The sequence below is a fragment of the Protopterus annectens genome, chromosome 9.part0, assembly GCF_019279795.1.
Source record: "Protopterus annectens isolate FY-2018-M chromosome 9.part0, PAN1.0, whole genome shotgun sequence".
In the NCBI taxonomy this organism is placed as follows: domain Eukaryota; kingdom Metazoa; phylum Chordata; order Ceratodontiformes; family Protopteridae; genus Protopterus; species Protopterus annectens.
Window position 1 is genome coordinate 1,017,949,582 of NC_056743.1, and position 16,236 is coordinate 1,017,965,817.

At 41.8% G+C, this 16,236-nt stretch overlaps 1 protein-coding gene across 1 annotated transcript in view; it reads left to right on the forward strand.

Moving 5' to 3' along the window:
- Positions 1-16,236, forward strand: part of FMNL3 (formin like 3) — a 1,635,345-nt gene that overhangs the window by 174,156 nt on the left and 1,444,953 nt on the right. The window lies entirely within an intron of this gene.

Here is a 16,236-nt window from a genome sequence, read left to right on the forward strand (position 1 = left end):
GTAGAGCGGTGACGGTGAAATATTTTGTGCTTAAACTAAAGACAAGGTGCGAATTTCAAAAGGCAGGGAGATGTATTGGTATAGCTACTCCTGATTTCACAGTGTGTGAGTAAACTGCAGTAGGAGAGTTGTATAGAGGTGAAAATATGTGATAGTTTTAAGATGCTAGTAGCAGCAGAAAGAGACCATGCTTTGATAAACAGTTGAAATTCTCGTTAAAAAGAAGAGGAATAAGTGAAGTGTATATAGTATGAAGTGGAGGGAGACAAGGTGGGGGGTTAATGAAGAAAAGCAAATGGAGAAGATTTGTCTCGTTACTTCTAATTGTGTATTAATGAGAGAGGAAATGGAAGAGTTTCAGTGATATTTGAAGTCAGTCAGAGGTATAAGGAGCGGAATATAACTAAGGACACTAATAATGAAATTTAGGTGTATGTAATTGTATGAAGAGCAGATGAGGCAGATGTAATTTCTGTGGTTGGGAAGAGTGAGGTCCTGTGGGTGGTAAGTTGTGAGCTGTTTATGTTGCTGTAGATGGGAGGAGTTAATAGTCCATTGATGGGCTGGAATTTGGATAGTGAAAGGTAGGCCCAGTGTAAAGGAAGTGATGTTAGGGGTGGGTGGAAGTGAAGCCGAATGTAGTCAAGCGAAGTAAAGCAGGATCAGTATGGGTTCTGCAGGAAAAAATTGATCAGGATTTGCAAAAGGTAAGTGAAAATGTCATAAAAGATTAGGACAGCAAAAGTAGTGGTAATGTTAAAAACTAACTGAAAAAACTAGAAATATCAACACCAAAAACAGCAAAGACTGTATCAAAAAGCAGTATGAGGGTGTAAAAGGAAGATGGAGCTACTAGCCCAGCCCAGATGTAAAAAGTTGACAGGAAGTGAGGAATGAGATATATGTAGCAGACAGGGACAGCCAGCAGCCAAAAATTGATGGCAACTCTTTTTGTGCCTTACAGCTGAGACAAACAGGAGAGTGGCTAGAGAAGAGCAGTAGAGTAAAAAAAAAAATAAATAAATGGGCTCCAGTAGGATGGGGACCCAGTATGGAAAGTATTTCTGATATACCTCAGTATTCGTAAAGTAAGGTAAAGTGGGGAAATTGCACTCATTCTAAGGCAGGAGATACCAAAAACAGTGAAATTTCCCTGCACTTATCCAAGATGTACCAAAGGACCTCTGCAGAGATCAAGTTTTTTGAGCTTGAAAGACATGAAACCTAGACAGTTTGAAGTCTTGAAGAGACTCACACATTCTTTATGTGGAGTAGTACAAGTGTTTAATGTAAAGGGATAAAAGTTCGGGGTATGAACCGTTTTTCCACACACACAATTGTAGACATTGGGAATGCCTTCCATATGGTGATAGTAGATGTAGAAACTCTGGGAGCATTTAGCAATGCAGTGGGTAGTAGAAGGAAAGCAGTACTAGTTAGACATGAGAATGCAGCTGTTGATTAACTAGGATGTGCATTTTATTCAGAAGTAAGGGCGGTACCAGCCATGGGTTAAGGAATACTTTAATGATGGCATTTTGAGTGTTTTATGTGACTGAGTGATTGTATAAGCGAAGGATGTCTTTTGTGGTATGGGGTGTCATGGATAATGGGGAGTTTGATGGAGCATAAAGAAAATGAAAGAAAAGGATCTTAGGAACTACATTTTAAATAGCTGGCTTGACCTTTGACTCTTAAATGTTTTATTCTAGATGATGAAAAATGCTAGAGCTGAATAACTAAGAAAAAAAAAGTTATTTTGTAACATTTTTCTTCTGCGACTTACTGCCTTATGGTAAACTCCTCAATGAACTTTTACCTGAGCACAGTCTCTTTTCCTCAGCCACCCAGTGTGTGCACAATTTGGGGGGGTGCATAATTTCTGCAGTATTACTAGTACCAGTGTAGATTCATTGTGACTGAGAGATTTTTTTAAATTGGTTATCTAGTGCTGCAAGTCAGGCCTGATTGTATACACTCAGTTATTGGTGTGAATTTTGCCGGTGGTATTTTGCAAGTGCAAGTTAAATTGACCTTGGAACAAGTTGCAGGGTGATCAGCCTCCAGTGAGTTTGTGGTAGTGGTGCAGCTGTGTGGCTGATAGAATTGGCCTGTCCAGTCTACGTACATTCCATGTTATGAAACCAACCGCCATGACATCTTGCTCATCATCTAGTAATTGCAGCATGTTGTTTGTTTTACAAAGGCATGCGTCTGAAACGTTTCTCCCCAGGCCTCCGCTGAAAATGGTCTCATTCCAAGTCGGACTTTCCTGGTAAACAAATGATAAATAACATCAGTGCAATCAGTTGTATGTACCGTGGGATGTAATTAACTGTTAAAGGCATAGATTCGCTTTTGCAGGTTGTCCTTAGTCTCCACAGTGTATGCAGAATACCTGAAGTTACTAATGTATCATGGAATTCAGCAGCAGTTTCAGTTGATCTTCATATTTCACTGTTGCAGTCATCACATTTGGGTTATCTGCTTGCAGTAGCCCTCGGTCGGCCTGATTTATCAACGTCTTGGGTCCTGCTGTCTCATCTTCCATGACGTCAGGTCAGGGGTATAAAGCATGCAGCCGATCCCATTACATCAGTCTTTCTTGCCGTGCGGTGCCCAAAGCCGAAGCAGTTCTCAAGTGCTGGTCGGCAGAGTCCTGAAATGTTTTTCGAGTTTCAGAACCGAAGTTTTCAACTAAAGCAAAGTACCCCGTTGGGGAAACTTTTTCTTGCTCTAAACCGATGTCAGTAAAAGTCAATAATTGTAATTCTTGTGGAAAGCAAATATCTCCTAAAGATTTTCATTTGTACTGTGTTCTTTGCCTAGGCCCTGACCACGACGTACCTCGCTGTCTGTTTTGTGCCTTATTTAAGCAAGGAACTATTCGTCGGTATATTTACGCTTCTAAATATTTTGGTACTCTGTTCAATTATCCAGATATGTCTTCGGTAAGCCATCCGACAACAGACATTCCGAAAAAACACAAAGATAAAGACAGAGAAAGGCTGCCTAGGTGCAAAGCTACCGACGATGCTTCTCCTAAGCTAGTCGCCAGTTCGCGGTACTCATTGAGGCACTTTTGCAACCCCTGATACCCCCTACTTCAGATTCGCAGGCCTCTACTGAGACCCATTCGGAGTCCGATATGCCGCAAGATGCTTCAACTGTGGAACCTACGGATGTCTCTACCTTTGGAAGGGTCTGGAGCCACTATGCAGGCACCGGCTTCTGAGGGTGTATTCAGGCCTACTGACTTGCATATTAAACCGACGCCATCTTCTTTTTCAAGGCCTAAAACTTGAACCTTGCCTAGAAAACAGGCGCACAGACCGCATGGTCAGCCCTCTATGCCTAAAATACAAAGAATGGCTGAAGACCTTATTACTTTAATAAGGGGAAGCCAGTCTTCCCCCTCTGAGACCTAGGACTGAATTTGCTTATGATACTTCTGACCAGGATTCTGAAATTTCTGTTTCCTCTGATGACCAGGATTTACCCTTCTCTACCTATTAGGATTCTGATGCAGAGGACTCTATTCCCTCTGCTTCCTTCCCAGAGGATTTCTCTTTTGGTGAAACCTTGCATACTCTTAGGGAGCATTTTCGCTGGGAAAGTCAGGATTACTCTGACTCTAAACAGAGGCTGAGGGATTTCTTACTCCTGCCCCAACACAGGCCTTTACCTATCTCTCCTGTACTAGACATTGTTGATGATGCCTTTTCGGAATCTAGCTTAGCCCCTGACTGTCTACCTCCCGCTCCCAGAAAACCCGATAGATATTACAGGGTTCCTGACTCTCAAGTTCCTTTTTAAAAATCCTACTGTGGATCCTGAGACAATTTCACAGGGACCCAAGGGCATTAAGGCTACTACTGCCAAAAATCCTAACCCCTCTGATAGAGATTCCAGGGCACTGGATAGATGGGGTAAGAAGGTATACACTTCTGCAACCTTGGCCATTAGGGTCTTAAACTGCCAGTTTCATATGTTAAAGTATCAGCAGCATATTATTGGATTGCTTAAACAGAAAATGATGATTCCTGATTGTGCTGAAAATAAGGATTTACAGGATTTTAATGCATTCTGCTGAACAGGTTGGAAAACATACTGTGCAGTGTGGTTTTGATTCACTAGAGGCATCTTGCAGGGCTGCTGTCACTGGGTCTGTACTTAGAAAGGCATGCTTGGCTTAAGGAGCAGTCTTTGCCAGATCAAGCTATTGTTGGATGCTCCGTTAAATCAGGACCGCCTGTTTGGCAACAAAGCAGAAGAAGTTCTTAAAAAGATGGAGGAAAAAGCTAAATCTATGCAAACTGTTAAAGATTTCCTACAAGTACAGCCTCCAAGATTTAGTAGGCATTGGCCGTCTAAGAATGTCCTTTCCTGCCTCTTCCAAGCCTTTTCAGTCCAAACCCAGAACCAGCAGAACACCCCGGCTTCAATCCCAGGGTACGCAAAGGGCTAAGTAGTGGGGGGCTCCCACTTCCAAATCAGGGAGTAGTAAGACTCCCCCCTATGGTAAGCTGTCTCAATGACTTAACTTTAAAACTTCCAAGCACTTTTCAGCTGACTGCTCCTTTAGGGGGAAAGACTGCTCTGCAGGCAAAAAATTGGGAACTCATTACCCAGGACAAATAGGTTTTAAATAAAATCTGTATCCTTGGGAAACTATATTTCCACACGTTACCAACCCCAAACGGTTGGCCAGATCTACCCCCAAATCAGTGAGCAGAGGCTCAAAAGCAAGTACTCTCGAGTATAAAGGCTATTCAAACTGTACCAGAAGAGGAAAAGGGACAGGGTTTCTTCTCCAGACTTTTCCTGGTACCCAGAAAAGACGACTCATGGCATCCTATCCTGGACCTTTCTATCTTAAACACCTTTTTGATGATTTCAAAATTCAAGATGCTAACTCTTCACTAGTTGCTTCCTATGCTAGGCAAGAATGCCTGGTTGGCAACACTGGATTTAAAGGAAGCCTATCTGCACATTCCAATCGGGGAATCTTCCAGAAGATACCTACGCTTCAAAGCAGGCTACATGCACTATCAGTTTTCTGCACTGCCCTTTGGCTTATCTACTGCGCCCAGGGTATTCACAAAGTGCCTAGCTCCAGTCGTTGCATTTTGCAGGCAGAGAAATATTCAAATATACCAATACTTGGACGATTGTCTAATTCAGGCAGAAGGCCAGGACATACTTTTGAATCATCTGACATTTGTGCAAAGGGTGCTAACTTATCTGGGGTACACCATAAACGAAAAGAAATCACATCTTGTACCCTGTCAACAAATTATATTCCTGGGAGCAAGCTTGAACACAACTTCCCAGATGGCTTTCCTCACGCCAGAGAAACAAACTCATTTGACAACTTGCTTCAAACTAATGGCCACAAAAACCCTGCTATCTGCAAGGCAAATACTGCAAGCCTTGGGGTTCATGGCCTCCTGCATTCTACTAATTCCATATGCAAGACTGCATATGAGGAAACTACAATGGTACCTAAACAGCCTATGGTGTCAACATTCTAAGGATCTAGAAGCAATGATTCCTATCATACCTTGCATACAGTTGGAGTTCCTTTGGTGGGCAGAGGCCTACCACCAAAACAAGGGACTACCATTCACTCTACCCCCTGCAGCCCAAACCCTAACAGATGCATCAAACTATGCTTGGGGGGGGGGGGCTCATCTGGCAGGGAAGTGCATACAGGGCAAATGGGACCCAAGTCAAATGCACCTGCATTTCAATCAAAAAGAAATGTCAGCTGTACAGAATGCTCTGACAGCCTTCAAGGACCACATTCTTCCAGGACAATTAATAGTAAAGACAGATAACACCACTGTTCAGTGGTACATAAACAAGCAGGGGGGTACCCATTCATACCCCCTCTACAGACTAGCCATTGGCTCTGTGGAACACAGCCTTGAGCTACGAAGTGCATCTACAGGATCAGTTTCTGCCAGGAAAACTAAATACACTGGCAGATGGACTAAGTAGAATTCTCATGGACCCACACAAGTGGAAACTGGAACCAAAGACTTTCAACATGTTGATAAACAAATGGGGGAGCCTAGGTATAGACCGGTTTGCCTCCCCCCAGAACTACCAATTGGACAAATTCTGCACAAGGATTCCCCACAAACAAGCTTGGAAAGTGGATGCTCTATCCTTCAGCTGGAAAAATCTATCAGTTTATGCCTTTCCTCCTCTGCCTCTTCTCTCCGAAGTACTGCAAAAGATCAAACAGGACAAACCAAAGACTATACTGATTGCACCAGACTGGCCACGCCAACACTGATGCCCCCCTCTTGCGCAGTGTGTCACTGCTGGCTCCCTGACACCTGCCTCAGACCCCTACCCTGCTGTCACAGCAGTAGAGCCAGATTCTGCACCCTCTGCTTCAAATCATGAACCTGGCAGCCTACCTAATTACTTAATCTCTCCGTTACCATCCCTCAGTAAACAAGTGTTGGATGTCATTTTGGAGGCAAAGAGTCCTAGTACTAGAAAATCTTATGCTGAAAAACAGAAAAGATTCTGTGCCTGGAACACCAAACTCAAGGGATGGGCACAGCAGTGCCCAATTTACCTCAGATTTTTCAATGCTTAACTGAGATGCTTCACAAGGGCCTTTCTTTTTCCTCCATCAAAATTCATGCCTCAGCCATTTCAGCTCATTACAACACAGATCTACCCCTCTTCTCTTACCCACTGCTCGAGCAGTTCTTCACAGGGGCCAAAAACTTAAGACCACCCAGGAGAGCCCAGACTCCAGCCTGGAACCTTAACTTTGTATTGGAAAAACTCTTCCTCCTTTTGAGCCAGCTGCAAGTGCAGAGTTAAAATTCCTTTCTTGGAAAACGGCCTTCGTTTTAGCAATCACTTCAGTAAGAAGGGTATCTGAATTACAGGCCCCCATGGCAGTGGAGCCTTTCATCATTTTTCATGCGGACAGGGTGCCCCTCAGGACCAACCCTTCCTTCATGACCAAGGTTGTATCCAGTGTGACTCTTAGTCAGTGCATTCATTTGCCAACCTTCTTTTCTAATCCACAGAACAGAGAGGAATGGATACTGCACTCCTTAGATGTGCACAGGCAGCTTAGATTTTACTTGGACAGGACTAAACCTCAAAGGAAATCTGAACAACTGCTGGTGGCATTTGCTGCAGGGGCAGAGGGGAATGCCATTTCAAAGCAAACCATTTCTAAATGGATAGGCCATTGCATTAATTTCTGCTATAAGCACCATGGAAAACCTACCCCACAGGGGATGACAACATTCAACCACGGCTGCATCTATCTCTACAGCCTTTCTCAGAGGTGTCCCTACCAGGGACATCCTAGAAGCTGCTACCTGGAGGTCTGTACATACTTTGACCAAGAATTACCATTTGCCAATTTTCTCTAAATCCAGAGCTGGCTTTGCCACTTGAGTCTTGCAGGGCCTTATAGCTGGTCCTAATGCAATCTAAATTCCTCCTCCCATCCTTAGCTTTGGGAATTTACCCAAATGTGATGACTGCAACAGTGAAACACGAAGAACGTAGTGCAGTTGTGTACACTTAACACAAATGTAGATATTAGAGTGTATTCACTGTTGCAGTCCTGGTTACCTTCCCTCCAGCCCCCTGACTTTATTTGGTTATACCTCTATTCTCCTTTACTATGCTTAAAAGCTTTTTGGTGTATTTGCTTTTTTGTTGGAAGTATAACCTTGCATATATATATTTAATTGCTTCACATTAGGAGGGCACCTGACATCTGGGGCAAGAAAAACTGATGTAATGGCGTCTGCTGCCTGTGTTATACCCCTGACTACCTGATTTCACGGAAGATGAGACCATAACTGACGCAGGACCCAAGACTTTGATAATCAGGCCGACTGAGGGCTACTGCAAGCAGATAACCCAAATGTGATGACTGCAACAGTGAATACACTCGAACATGTACATTTATGTTAAGTGTACACAACTGTACTTTCTGATGGCAGCTTCTTCCCTTGGTGCTTAGAATTCGTCATCACTTAATACTTGGTGAGAAGATCTAAGTTTCCTGTAAAAACCTATGCAATTATAGTAGTGAGGATGAGAGTTAAGTTTGTTGTGTAAAAACTTTGACACGTTATGGCAGTGTCTAGTTAAGACTGCCACCTAACTTTAGAAAGGGCTGTGTATTGATGACTTGATACGTGTGTGTGTGCCTGTGTGTGTGTGTGCCTGTGTGCCTGTCTATTGTAAGAAATAAGCTGTTTGTCTATAGCATGCTTGTTAACTTTACTGATGGAAGCAATGCAGTGGAACAGTTTAAGAGGTAAAAAGAGGGAATGAAATAGTCATTCTATATTCAGCTGTGATAAGAGGTTTTATCTTGTAGAAGCTATCTAATTTGCGGTTTGTTTTTCCAGAGTGCATGTGCTCTTTGAAAGTTGTTTTTTGATTACATTGATGCCCGAGTATTTCGGAGTTCCTTGAGTTTAGAATATTGCTTGAAGGTCTGTAGCTAGTATCTTTAGGCTTGTATTTGCCTAAGAAGGTCATCTTGGTCTTTTTTCATTAAGAATGACTCTTCCAATATCCATTGGCTTGTGGACCTGAAACCTGTTTGCATCTTGTCAAAATTTCTTTTTGTTTTTGGCAGCATGTATATTAATGTCGAGTTGTCAGCACATTGTATAAGCTAAATGCTCCCAGTGTGTTGAGTCGCTCTGTTAGTGTAAATTGAATAGTAAGTAGAATGATTCTTGTCGAGGAGTGTGGTGTGCCGTGCATTGACCTGCTTTCTCTGATAATTAACTAGTAAGCCACAATAAAGCTGAAGCACTGAATCCCTTCATCCAGCGATTTTAATCGCTTCGACAAGTTTTCCCAGAGGTTGTGTTGTTGAAAATGCCCAGGAAAATGGCTGCACTAAGCATGCCTTTGTCAGTGTTTGAGGCATCACAGCCAATTTTGATCTGCAGTATGTATACCATGCCACGATCACTGTACAAACCATGTTACATCAGGCCTACCACATTCTTTAAAGTATTCAGACGGCTACTTGTGATTGGTTTTCTCAATCAGTTTTACTAATACAGTCCAGTAGGCACACAGAGCCTAATTGTTGACCTTGTTTTGTTTTCCATTTTCAAAAAGGAGAATTACATTGGCTCTTTTCAAAATATCAGGAACCATTATTCTGTCTCATGTACTTTTACTTGTATTATAATTTGCATGTAATTGTTTGCCTTTGTAGTGGTCACTTGGAAAAAAAGATGGCAATTCCATGGCTAGAAATCGTACATGGCAGTTGAAATACTACCTGGCTACATTTTTTTCAGTGTAGCAGGAATTCATTTGTTTATATTTGTGGACAGAAATATTTAGCTACAAAGCTCCCATTTTTGCTGGAGTCCCCTGGAGTGAGAGAGAGGGAGAGAGAGAGAGAGAGAAAAAAATAACTGTTCCGAACGTATGTAATCCACACAATTGGACATAATTTATCTCATGTGTAACTATCTGTGTGTAGAGAATGGTCCTTTAACTAATACATTTCCTAATATACTGTACACAGTTTAGCAACAAATGTAGCCGAATTAATACAGTGCATTTGCTTACTAAACAATCATTTGGATTATACAATCAAGTGAAGAAAATGGAGCATAGTTGGGTAAAGCACATATTGCAACATCATACAAACTTTGTTACACCACCCATGTAATTGCCTGTTATAGGTTCTTAGGTTCATACTAGGCTATCTGCCCTGGGGCAATTATAAGCCTAGCCCGATTCTGTATGGCTTACGCCACCCCTTGATTTGAGTATACTGAGCCATTTTTAAGGTTTAGTTTACTGTGCCTCTGTCTAATAGTGACACGGGAGTAATCCCTGGGACAAACCTACGATCCCCCATCCACTTATCGAGATTCTTCTTGAAGAGATTCAGTGAGGTGCTCTGCCTCACATGAACTGGAATTCTATTCCAGAGCGAAGGGAGCCTCTGGGTTATGAACCTGTCCCTCCAGCAAGTTCTATTTATTTCTATGCTGAGGCTCAAGTCCCTCGAGCGTGTGGCTCTAAGGGATTTAGATTTACTGAGGTGGAGCATGTCCATTAATTCTGGATTTGACATAGCTTTGTATGTCAGGCATAGATCTCCTTGAAGTAGGCGGTATGCAACTGAGTAGAGCTGGAGTTTTTTTTAACCGAGCAGCATATGGCATCTGTTTGAGACCCTTGATCCTCTTGGTGAGATACTTTTGGGGTCTTTCTAATTGCTGCAGGTGTCGGGTAAGGTACATCCCAAAAGGGGCACTGTATTCTATGATGGGCCTGATGAGGGATGAATAAAGGGGCACGATTACCTCTCTTGATCTAGATGTGAAACCCTTCGTGATGAGGTGGGCTATGTAGAAGGTCTTTCTAACCACTTTGGCAATGTGGTTTTCAAAGGAGAGATTGCTATCAACTTGGGTCCCCAGGTCCCTAATAACTTTCTCTGTACTTAATGGGTTTCCGCCTATGTGGTAATTTGTGGGCACATTGTTTTGCCAAAGGGTATGACTATACATTTTTTTGGCATTTAGCTTTAAACCATGGCGCTGGCACCAGTTATCTGTCTCTGTGAGACCTTTTTGAAGGATGTTTGTGTCAGCTGGAGAGTTGATTATGGCGCCCAGTTTGCAGTCGTCTGCGAACTTGGTGAGCCATAGTCCTCCCACGTTTGCCTGTACCTCGGAAAAGTATATACCGAACAAGTGTGGTCCCAGGACAGAACCCTGTGGGACACCACTTGTGACCGGTTTCGAGTCCGACATGGCTCCAGCAACTCTCACTCTGGGTTCTGTCTTTGAGCCAGTTTGCGACCCATCTTGTGACATAGGGGTTTATATTTAAGCTGGATAGCTTATCTATGATGCCCGAGTGGGGTATTGTGTCAAATGCCTTTGCAAGGTCCAGATAGGCTGTGTGGACTACCTTCCCTTCATCTATGGCTTTGGTGACTGTTTCAAAGAAGTCAGCCAGGTTCAAAAGGCAGGATCTGCCCTTGACAAAGCCGAACTGGGTAGGATCTAGTGTCTGTAGGTCCCCATTGTCTTTGTTTATGAGCTCCATGATGATCCTCTCCATCTTGTCAGGCTTATGGGGCGATAGTTTCCAGGGTCCGTAGAGGCTCCACCTTATATTAATGGTTTGTGAATTTAACAGACAGTTGTACAACTAATTTACAATTACTTACCCTTGCTAATAAAACACAATTAGAGCTGGAACCCAGAGTGATATAAGCACTTCCTGATAGCCTGTTAATGTTGATGCCATCCGCGTTTGGAATATATTTTTTTAAATCATTTTATTTATAAACTGATGTGAAGCAACTTTGTTTTTGCATAAAAAGTGTATCGCTAACTTAAAGGGAATTCGGTCCCATGTCCCTTCCATCAACTTCAGTCACAACAGATGAATTTGCCCTAAGGTGAAGAGGAGGAAACAGTTTAGGGCAAGATGGCTCAAGGCTGTTGATCTGAGGAATATTGGTTCCAGATTAGTGTGCTAGAGTTACTACTATTCCTTACAGATGTTGCAGAACAATCTGCCTGCAGTTTAACCATATTGACATGGACATTGACAGTGGAATGGTACATCAGCATACAGCAAAGTATCCATTCCTTCTCTCTGCAGTGGGAAACACTAAAGTTATATAATTGTGCTGTCACCCACAATTTCTTCCTTTTGGCAATATATATTCATGGGAGACCAAAACCCTGACAGACAGATTAAGCAGGAACATGTTTCTTCCCCACAAGCAGTTGTTAAACCAGAAAATAGCAAACAGACTGTTCTGGAGATGAGGCCAGGTCTTAGTAGGATATCATGTCACCATCAAATATGAAATGCACTAGCTACTTCTCCCTCGTTCCAGTGAAGGACAATAGATTTTAGCTACATTTTGAGATACGGTGCCAGGGTCTGTACGTCTGCATTCCAATGCCCCTCATTCTGAACAGCATTTAAAAAGCCCAAACATTGACATGCCCTGACTGATGCAAATAGTATTTTAGTGGCCTGGCATGTAGATGCCCCCATTGGCTCTGCACATTCTAGGGGACCCCTTCAGGTTACTGATGTTCAAGGGCCTGGACATATCATTAGGATGATTCCATCCATATGTCAGTGCTCTGAAGTTATGGCTTCTGCAGGTTTAAATGTAGCAAATTTCCTTGAAAAAGCCCTGTACCACAGAGATGTGCAAAGAGAAGTGGAAAAGATTCTTAAGTTGGGTTTCCATGAAAGGGATTGACTCCAAGCCTACAACCTCTGGACCAGATTTTGCATTGTTTAGAAGAGCAGTCTGATCAGAGGATAGGACATCTTCCATTCTTGGAAACCTTCTTCCTAGTCGTTGTTGGATGTCTTGTCTTTCGGCTTTTCCCAGTTAGGGGTCGCGTCAGCAGATTGTTTGGCAGTGGTGGTGGTGAGTTGCCAGCCCTGCACCCAACCTTCACAGAAGGCACACACACACAAACCAACCTGCTTGTCTTTAAAATACACCTGACTGCAGGGAGGACATCCAGACTCCTCACAGGAGGAGCTCCAGCCGAGAATCGAACCGGAGAACCTGTTGCTGTGAGGTGACTATGATAACCGCTGCACCAATGCAGACAACCCTAGTAGTTGGATGTGCTGTAAGAAAGTCTGAGTTATAGGCCCTGTCTGTTAAATCAATGTACTTGATTTCTTATACAGTTTTCATTAAAAAAAAATTATCTTGGGTGGCTACTGAACCTGATTTGAATAAATTTGCTAGTCTTCTGCATTTAAGCAAAGCAAGAGTATTATCATCTTAATTTTATGGATGTACAGAACAGTACTCCAAACTGTAAACAAAGATGACATGCTCTTTATTGTCTTTTCAAAAGGCCATGAAGGTAAGAACATTTTGAAATGGTGCCATTCTCAAAGGTTTCCCAGTTGCATTTTCTTTTGCCTTACAAGTCTTCTGGACTACTCTGAAAATGAGTCTTCTTAGCTTGGACATTCCCAATTAGGAAATGTAAATAAATCCTTGTTGTCCACTCTAAAGGCATATTCTTTCAAAGCTGATTATATATCCACAGCCTTTTTCTTTAGTGTCACCTTAGATTACACTTATGCTGCTGCAGCTTTTTGGTCTCCACTGATTACCTTCCCCAAGGATTGTACACTAAATATTTTCAGGATCAACACTTCCTATAGGGCTAGAGTAATTAAGGGTATTTATAGATAGAGCAACCACACCCGAGAATGTTTTTGGGATCCCAAAGGTTATGAGTGCTTAACTGTAATGCTAGATCTGAAATAAGGCCATCAGAAGTGAACTTTCTTCCCTCATGTCTTAATTGCTGTGTATTATAGTTCATTTCGTGTGTGTGCATGTGTATTTATTTATTTGCAGTTTGTTTTCCAGGATAGTCCATTGGGCTACAAGGAGCCCATTTTCAATGGAGTCCTGGGGAGAAAAAACTCCAGAGAAATACAAATATATAGTACAGAAAGAGCACAAATCCATAATATACATTACAATTAAATGTTAAATACATAATTTGTATAGTACAAACCCATATTGCACAATTCAAGCAGATGTTACATAATACAGAAATAAAGATTTTTTTTAAGTAAAATTATATCCGGTTAATTCAGTAAGCAGTAGTTTTTTTTTTAAGGGAATTACAATGAGGTAAGGATTTAAAACTTTAGGAGGTAGTGACAGGCAACATAGTTTGGAAAGTTAGGAAGAAAGTGATAGAATTAGATTGGATGAGAGCAAGAGCATTTCCATTGTGAAGTAAGGTGCGAGTGCAGTGAGGTTTTAAACAAGGAGAGACTGCTAGTGGTGTGGATGGGAAAAGGGAGAGAGTTCCAGAGGCATGCAAGAGAGAAGGACATCAATTGATTCCCAGCAGGATGTGTTGGTTTATGCAATTAGATTAGGTTTTGGGAATTGGATCTATCTGGTTTATGCATTTAAAACATATTTGCTACGGAGGGGCAGAGAGACAGGTTATGAATGAGTTTGTATGCTTGGATGAGCTAGGTGTATGTGAGGAAGTTTGGTAATTCTAGCCAACTTAGTTGGCGAATGGAACTGCAGTGGTGAGAAGAGTCTCTATGACCTGCCACAAATTTGGATATTTTGTTATAACAAGATGCGAGTTTTGTTTTGAGGGAAGATTGAAGGCTGGTTAGGATAGATGCACCATATAAAAGGGATGAGATGAGGTATGTATTAGCTAATGCAATCCTGGTGGTGGGAGAGATGAAGCGATTGTGGCGGTAAAGCATACCTAATTTTTTTTTTTTTATATTTGCTTGTAGATGCGTATCAAATTTTAGTTGACTGTCTGATAATTCCTAGTAATTTTGTGTCAGACTAGTTCTAGGGGTCTACTATTGCTGGTAATTATGAACGATTGTTTGTCTAGAGAAGAGGTTTTGGATGCATTGAGTAACAAGTTTTGTTTTGGTTACATTAAGGGCTAGACGGTTGTCGAGCATCCACTGTTCAGTGGAAGAGAAGAAGGCTTGTGTTAGATTGTTTAGAATTGTGATGGAAGGGGAGGAACAGATTATAGTAGAATCATCGGTATATTGGATGAGACTGGAGTTAGGAATGGCTTGGAAGAAATAATTTATGAATATGTGGAATAGTAGGGGGCCCTAGAATGGAACCTTGCGGGACACCTGTGGATGTATTAAGGAAGGGTGAGGTAGCTTTTTAACATTTAACTGCTTGTTAACTGTTTGTGAAATAGCTTGAGAACCACCGGGTAGAGGAAGGGGATAGGTTAAGTTTAGACAGTTTGGTAAGAAGGAGGTTGTGGGAAATGGTGTCAAATGCCTTAGAGAGGTTGAGGAAAAGAGTGGATACAAAGTGGCCAGAGTCTCGGGCTTTTGTATCTAGGAAGGAGAGGAGGGCAGTGGGGGTACTATGACCTGGTTTAAAGCCATGTTAAGTGGGGGTAAGAAGCTGATGATTGATGAGATTGGGTAAGAGGAGTTGGTGTACACACTTTTCAAGTAGCTTAGAAATAGGGGATAGGATGGCAAAAGGGTGAAAGTTTGGGATGTCATTATTATTGCCACCTTTATGGAGAGGAAGACCTTCTTACAGAGCTGGGGGACCTGGCTGTCTGAGATAGACCGATAAATTAGTATGCTGATAGGGAGAGCAATGTCTTCTGTGGCTACATTTAGAAAGTAGGAGGGAATTTCATCAGGGGCATTGGAACCAGGTTTTAATCATAGGAGAAGTTTTTTTTATGGTGGATATAAAGATGAGATTGATAGAGAAATGTGGAGGTTAGGGGCAAGGGATGCTAGGGAAGGAAGGGATTGGGAGCATGAATGTGTGTGTGTGTGTGTGTGTGTGTGTGTGTGTGTGTGTGTGTGTGTATATATATATATATATATATATATATATATATATATATATATATATATATATATATATATATATAGTTATAGTACTTGCATATTATCGCAACCAGATTCCGAACCTGTGATAATTTGCGATGTTTTCGCGAAGCGATTTATGTTAACCTAAAAAGGGGTGAATAAACTCCTAAGTAGTATTCTGTCACATTGCTTATGAGACAGAAAGAGGGATAACAGTAAAATCCCTCTTCCTGGGCAGCGTCCTTTACCGACGTAACCTAATGAAAATTACAATACACACAGCTGCTGCTTCACAATCATCCATGGAACAAGAGAATGAAACTCACAGATCCAGAATATGAGAAATATAATGTATGCAAGTCAAGATGGAGAAAAAATGGATCTGGTAAAATGTCAGACTGTTGGGGCTCTAACAGGGCTGGTAGTCTTCTAAACTTAATGAAATGGTACTTTTAAGAAAACTGATTATCCATAAAATGCCATAAGTTCCAAATGTAAATAATTCAAATGGAAGTGACTTTAACTAGAAAGTGAATGTCAATCAGCATAAGCCATTACACTGTTTTCCACCACAGATGTAAGTATTTTGAAAGTCAACCTTCATGTACATCATTACTACTGTAAAGCAAGCAAAGTGGCATCATTTTAAATTTAGTTTTGTTATTCTGTGATGGTCGACGGTAAAACGTTTGGCCTTTAAATTTTCCCACAGACATGAATATGTTCAACTGAAATCACTGAAATGGAAGACACTTCAGTGACGTACACTTCCCAAGTAACTTTGACGAGATAAATCAGCAGGAAAGGGGCTTGGAAATG